Genomic DNA, 7,987 nt, shown 5'->3' with positions numbered 1-7,987 from the left:
AAGAAGATCCTTGAAGAAATATTTCCCAGGTTCGGGATCCCAAAGGTAATCGGCTCTGACAACGGTCCTGCCTTTGTTGCCCAGGTTACGGGCTCTGGAAGCTGTGCAGAAAGAAGTGTGGGCCTCTATCCGAGAAGTCTATCGGCCAGAGGATGTCTCAGTACCTCATCAATTCCAAGTGGGAGACTCTGTCTACGTGAGATGACACCGAACGGGAAATCTTGAGCCCCGGTGGAAAGGACCCTTCATCGTCCTTTTGACTACTCCCACAGCTGTGAAAGTGGATGGCATCTCCTCCTGGGTCCACGCTTCACATCTGAAGAGAGCACCTCAACCAGGCCCGGATTGGCGAGTAATTCGAACTGATAACCCTCTTAAACTTCGCTTGTGTAAGAATGATTGTGTCACTGGTGATTCTGATGGCCCAGCTACTCCCCACTCTTCAGGACCCCAACCCCCACGAACCTAGACTACTGACATGGCAGGTGTGTTCCCAAACAGGGGAGACAGTATGGTCCATTTCTAAGGTTGCTCCTCTTAAAACCTGGTGGCCATCCCTGCACCCTGATGTTTGCGCCTTAGTCGCTGGAATAGGAGGCTGGGATATACCCGAGCTTAGCTGGATGCAGGCAAACAGGGTCAGGCCCATGACTTCGGCGTATTACGTCGGAGGAAAACAAGCCCAGAGCCAGAGTGGCTTATGGAGCTTTGGGTGCAGAAATCCAGCCGCACGCCAGCAGATAAAGACCACTACTTTCTATGTCTGCCCCCGTGACGGACGGACCTACCAACAAACCCAACAATGTGGGGACTTGCAATCTTTTTATTGTAACTCTTGGGGTTGTGAGACTACGGGTAACGTTTATTGGAATCCTGTGTCTGACTGGGACCTCCTTAAAGTAACCCAGAACCGCACATCCCCCAACTGTGAATGGACAGGACTGTGCCTCCCCTTAAATATCACGTTCAGTGATAAGGGACGCCAGTATGATGGGTGGATCACTGGACGGCAGTGGGGACTTAGATATTACAAATCTGGATATGACAAGGGCCTCGTATTTACTGTCAGACTTAAGGTTGAGACCCTTCCAGCTGCCCCAATCGGACCTAATTCTGTCCTAAGAAATCAACCACGTCTCCCAACCTCGATCTTGAAGCAGACTCCGGTGCCTCCGGTAGACCCTACCACTATTTCTGCTGCCCTCACCCCTGACCAAATAGCCCCCTTTCCTGACACTGGACAACGCCTCTTCAATCTTCTTGAGGGGGCTTTCCAAGTTCTAAACACCACCAACCCTAATACTACTAAATCCTGTTGGTTGTGTTTCTCCTCTGGACCTCCTTACTATGAAGGATTGGGGCTGTTGGGAAATTTTAACAGGACGACCAGCCACGAGATCTGTAGCTGGGGACGTCATAAGAAACTGACCCTGACCGAGGTGACTGGAAGAGGGAAATGTTTAGGTTCAGTTCCCCCCACTCATGAAGCTTTGTGTAATGAAACCATATCCGTAAATTCCTCAGGTGAAAATGAGTATCTAGTCCCTCCTCCCGAAGGGTGGTGAGCCTGTAATACTGGATTGACCCCATGTGTCTCTACTTCTGCCTTCAATTCTTCCCGCGACTTCTGTATCATGGTTCAATTAGTACCTAGATTGATGTATCATGATGATTTCTCATTTGTAGCTGAATTTGAACCAAAACACAGGTATAGAAGGGAGCCAATCTCGCTGACCTTAGCTGTATTATTAGGAATAGGAGTCACAGCTGGAGTAGGAACAGGGACAGCCGCCATAATCCAAGGGAACCAACATTATGCGGGATTGAGGACAGCAATTGATGAAGACCTAAAGACTATAGAACAATCCATTACCAAACTTGAAGAATCTCTAACCTCCCTGTCTGAAGTAGTCTTGCAGAACAGACGAGGATTAGATCTGTTGTTTTTAAAAGAAGGAGGATTGTGTGCAGCCTTAAAGGAAGAATGCTGCTTTTACGCAGACCATTCTGGAATAGTAAGAGATTCAATGTCAAAAATAGGGAAAGGTTAGATCAAAGAAAGAGAGAACGGGAGGCCGGACAAGGGCTATTTGAGTCCTGGTTTACTAGATCTCCATGGCTTACAACCTTGATATCCACCTTGACTGGGCCTTTACTTATTCTTATACTACTCCTCACTTTGGGACCCTGTATACTAAATCGGCTGATAACTTTTGTTAGAGAAAGAGTGAGTACCGTTCAAGTGCTAATGTTGAGGCAACAATATCATTCACTCGCACAACAAGAGGACACAAGCATTCCATGATTGGAATGCTTCTTAAAAAGAAGTGGGGAAATGTAGAATCCTCCACTAAGAATCAACCTTATTGAAGATAGAAAGTTAGCATAAGTATAGCCATCTTAAAAGCTTAGACTCCATTTTCTAACCTAGAAGGAAGAAAATAGGAAAATATTAGAACCTTGAAAAACAAGTTAGTCAGCCAGCGTTGATTGCAGTGACCTTTAGTTAGCCAACCTCAATCAGTTAATCATACATACCAAGCTTACCTTACTAAGAACCACCCTAACATTCCGAGGGTGATCTTATCTCACTAGACCCCCAGGATGTGGCGTCAGCCAAAATGTATGTGTTTTTTTGGAAAAACAATGTGATGTGTTTGTGGAAAAATACTGCCCTTTTTGAAAATGCTATAAAAACCTCTGACTCTAAGTGCTCGGGGTCCTTGTTGAGACCCGCTGTGTCGGGCTGACACTTGGACCCCAGCTAGCTTGTCTCTGAATAAATTCCTCTTGCTTATTGCATCAAGAGACGCCTTCTGTGAGTGATTTGGGGCAGCGCTCTCCTCTGGGAGAATCCAACACCTGGTGGACAAGATTTGCCCATGCTGGTATCATTAAAACATGTATCTTAACGCCCTTAAGGTTATTTTCTTCTATGGTCCCTGTGGCCTGGATGTGCCCCCTGGCTGCAGCTTCTGTGTGTCGATTGCTCTTAACTCTCTACCTCTTCAGCTACTGCCTGCCTGTGGAATGGGCGAGGTATGGACTTAATTTGCATAGGACTTTGAACCTAGCTGAATTCTCTGGCTTGAGGATTATCATAATTATATTGCTATTGCTACTGTATGTCATTAGTCTGGTCACAATGCTCCAGTTTTCTCACCCAGGGACCACTCTGGAAGAGAGGGAATGAGTAGATTGAAAGGCAAGATTTCTGTAGGGGTGGTCTATGGGTAAAATTATAGTATTTCCAGAATCCCTCGCCAGGCTTTATTTCATCTCCATATCAACAGGCATTTCTAAGGAATGGAGAGAAGTAGTTCATCTCCATATCAATGGGTAATTATCTGGGCGACCTGGGCTTATCTGAAGCTGAGAGGATTGGGGGAGGTTTTGCTTGCTTCTGCCAGAGCAGGAGAGAGAAGGCACCCAGACTGCAGTTTGTAAGCAATAAATGGGTTTTAAACTTTACTTCTTTCTTTGACTGATTTCAGTTTTAGAGGTATTTTGACCTGGGATTTCCTCTTCCTGGAGTTACAAGTTATTATGTTGAATGAGTGGAAAGTGAGGGTAAATTTTAAATTATTTTTTTATAATTAGTGGAAGCTACTTTGTGCTTGGCATTGGGCTAGTGCAGAAGATGCAAAGGTTGCTGCAGAACTGTCCTTGAGAAGCTCCCAGTTTGGCTGAGATGATAGTCCCTCATCAAGAAATACCTTGTTCCCAAAGGAGGGGCTTGGAGTGACCTTAACTAACTTGTTTTCCAATCCCCTACCATAAAAGGTCTATAGTGATAGTTTACCAGCAGGCCCAGCCCTCAGCGATCTCCAGTGCTTCAGGCAACCTTATCAAGTGAGTGGTTCAAGTGAAGGTGCAGTTACCACTAGATACTAAGCACGCACTTAGAAAACCAGCAGAAACTCAAAAGGAAATCTCAGAAACCATTAGTAAGCTCTTGTATACAGATCTTTATGTTATTCCTTATATTTGTTATTTTTTCTGCTGTAGTTCAGTCTTTATTCTCTCTTAACCATCCTATTCCAGTGACCTCCAGAGTATATTCTCATCTCTGGGTAATTTTTTATCCAATCCTCTGCCTAGCTTTCAGAGATCGTTTCCTAAAACATGGATGCCATGCAAAACTTTCATGGTGCCAACCTCTTCCCTATTCCTTCCCTAACCCTGTACCCCATGCCCCTGTTCATTGACTTCAAAAACAACCCTGAAAAAAATCATAATGAGGCTGGTCTCTTTCAAAGTCTCCTACTTTGACATTTTGCATGGTCTGATTCAAACTCTCTGTCCTTCTCATATATCTAGACATTTAAAATGTCATTAAGTGCAGGTAGGGAGGTCACACTGAATAACTCTGTGCTAATGGTGATCAAAAACAGCTATCGAATAACATAATGGTTTAGTTCTGGCTTGGATGGCTGGGTAAGCAGTGTGTGTGACCACTGCTCATCACGGCATGACTGAGTTCTGACTGCTTGGGTTTGCTTGTTGTCCCATTGTCCTAAACATTAGTCTGAGAAATACATTCAGAAGAAAGCAGGTTGGATTAACTGCTCCTGCAGTGTTCAGACCCCTTTATATTTTCAATAGCACAGAGCTCTTACTTGTTCTAGAAATAGCAAATTTAAAATGTGTGCAAGTACTGTTCATACAAACCTCCCCCCCCGGACAGTGAAGGAGCATCTGCAATGGTCATATTTCTCACATTTTTTGGCTGAGAGGTTATTCTTGTAGTCTATTTCAATGTCTATTAAGACTTTTACATATGTCAGATTGTATGCAATTGCCCTACCATTTTATGATAGAACAGCCTCTGGCCCCAGTGATCAATTTCAAATGCTGAAGTTCCTAGTAACACTCTTGAATGACAAAGTCAGCATTTTATGGCCCCAAGAACAGGAATTGCTACACTTTCACTTTTGAGGCACAATGATGACTTGTGGCTCACATCTATAAGCTTTGATAGAGCATAATGATGACTTACTAGTCCTTCTCCAGCTCCCTGTCCCAGACCACCCTCCTCATACACACATATGGAAATGATCTTGCAAAATTAATCATACCCATTATAAATGAACAATACCTTACCTATATAGTTCCAATTAAAGAAGGTTGTTGTTCTTTCATAACCATGATGTGAATGATGCCACCCCAAATTCCCTTAAGACAATTACCTCTTGTCCTACATGCTTTTGTGTAGTTCTTCTTCAGCTTCTCTCAGCTGTTTCTCTCTTGGTTTATGTGGTCATGTTTCCTCAGAAAAGGGGAATTGACCTATTTGAATGTTTTGCCTATCAGAGATAAAAAATCAACTTATCAAAATAATTTTCTTTTTTCTCTTTCAAACTTTTCACCTTGGGCTACTCATACTGATTTTTAATTCCCAGTGTAATATCTAGGCACAGCTAGTTAAACAGGCAGATACTAAGGTTTGTGTTTGTGTGCGTGCGTGTGTGTGTGTGTGTGTGTGTGTGTGTGTGTGCCTATTTCTCATTACAGCCTTATCTACAAATATAAATTTAATCATTATTTATGATCATGATAATGAAGATTTACAATAGAACTTTTAAAGACAATTGGTAGGACATATTACCTCAAATCATTTAAATTGCCAGAGCTCTCCAATGAGGGCCCTAGGCTGGGTTAAAGAATCAAACTCTGGGCAAATTTTTTAATTTTGAAACTGGATAACCTAAGAGACAGAATGTTATGAAAATTAAAAATAAGCTGTTTTATTTGTTAATTAATTCCTTCATTCTACCAGAAAGTGTAGATTAAACATCTATTTCAGAAGCTTGATACTAAATATCTGAGGGTTATCCATTATAGGATATCAAAGAATCAAACATTTAAAATATAAAGAAATTGCTCTCTCCTTGAAAATATATGCTCACTTGCAGTTGGAATGTCTATGTGTACTTTGACTAAATGTTAACTCTAAAACAAAGAATTTATGATACTGACAGGATGAGATGTATCGATTCAATAATACAGTTCTGTTTAGATCATGCAAAAAAGATTAAATGGAGATGGAGATGTGTGTACCTAAGTGTTAAGTAGTCTTTACCACTGTTACAACCATTATGCTCTGACTTTAAAGTGTTTCTTAGCTTCCTCTAGTAGTCATCTAAAACCTTGAAAGCGAGTTCATAAAAAGGTAGGAGGTTCTAAGGGACCATTAAAGAAGTGCTTGCAGTACTTGCTAGGTGTGTAAATGTTTTATTTAAAAAATTGAATGGTAAGGTCACTTTTATATATACTGTCTCAATTGTCTTTGTAAAATAAATTTAGTTACATATAAATGAAAATATCCTGCCATATATTATAATTGGCTGCAATTAAACACAAGATGAATCTCTGTTATAACACATAAAACAACACACAAAAAATACATAGAGAATAATATGGAATTTTAGAGAAAGACTAAAATATGAATTATATTATAAAATACAAAAAGAAAAATGTTAAAAATCAGTAGTAGATCTCTAAATACAGACTTACAGCTACTATTCTAACTATACTATATTGGGGTATTTGAGGATGCTCAATAAATGACACCTCTATCCCCTGCCAATTTTAAACCAAGTTAGAAATAAAAGAGTCTGTTGACAGGAGACCAAAGTTTTACCTGTCTTATTCATAAAATTGACCAGTGGATATGGCATTCATCTGTAGGCATGTGAACTTCCAAATTACTGAACTTTGGAATTCAGTAGATTGCCTCATTAAATCCCAGGCCACCTGGACTTGCAGACCTCCTAGCTGAGTCAGGTTCTGCCTTCTGAGATGCGAGGCACGGAGAACAGAAGAGGATGTGTGCTCTCTGCAGGCAGCAAGACTCATGGAGGAAGAAGCTGGTGCAGGCTGATTCATTTTTCCCCCAAGTCTTCCACATTACTGAGGAGGCTCCCCTGGGGTGAGATCATACAGTACTTAATCGTCTAACAAATGTTTTCATTACTCAACAGCCTTTTTGAATTGTATTTATATTACTACTTGTATCACTAGTTCATTCATTTAACTTGCTATGCAGTTATCTTATTTTTTTCCCATTGTTTATCAAATCTCCTGTTTTCTGATTTTTCATTATTATAAACTATGCTGCAGTAAACATTCGTGACATATCTCATTGGCTACATGTGCAATAGTTTGTCTTGGGGTATTCACTTAGAAATGAACTTTCTGAATCAATGGGCATGAAAAAGCTTTATTGGTTAAAAGGTTGAATCTGATAGGGCACAATAATGCAGTAACTTTATTTTCCTAACTTTCCAGCATCCATCCTGTGGGCTACTTGTTCCCTGCCCTTTGGATGAAATCTTGGGCACTTTCTAAACTTTTTAAATTACTTTTTGAGTACATTAATCATTTTTAGTCTTAGTATCTGAACTTTATTTGAACTTAAACTTGCCTTCCTCCCAGAGCTCAGGTTTATTTCAAGGTGAAAACCTGCTCTGGAAAAGGGAGTGTGTGATCAGTTTCTTCGCTATCACCTCTTGACTTTATGCTTTCTCTTCAACCTCTGACTGGCTCTAGCCCTTGCCCTTCCCCTTCCCTCACTAGGTCCCAAGATTTGAAAGGGAGAAGTGGTAAAAAAGGAAAGAAATAAGAAAGATCTTACTCTACAGATGCTTTTGTGATCTGATAATGGCATTCTCCGTCTTTGATGGGTGTAGAAGTTGACTCTTTTTCCTGGGGGGTTGTTTCTGGTAGGTTCCTGGAAAGCACTTTCCCCTGCTCTCCACCACAGCAAGGAAGTTAGATCTTGTTCCTGATTAGCCAGATCTATTCTCTGCTGCTGGACGGATGGCTGTAGTCACAACCTTTTGCTTCTTAATTTCTCAGTCATGGGTCAAACTTCAGAGTACATGTATCAAGTTCTCAAGGAGTTCTTTCAAGACTTCTTTCCCTTGGTTTGAGGTGAGAGAAAAGAATTCCTCCCCATCACATCCCACCAATCCTGGAATGTGGA

The sequence above is a fragment of the Manis pentadactyla genome, chromosome 12 (assembly GCF_030020395.1).
Source record: "Manis pentadactyla isolate mManPen7 chromosome 12, mManPen7.hap1, whole genome shotgun sequence".
Lineage (NCBI taxonomy): Eukaryota > Metazoa > Chordata > Mammalia > Pholidota > Manidae > Manis > Manis pentadactyla.
This window is presented reverse-complemented; position numbering follows the sequence as displayed.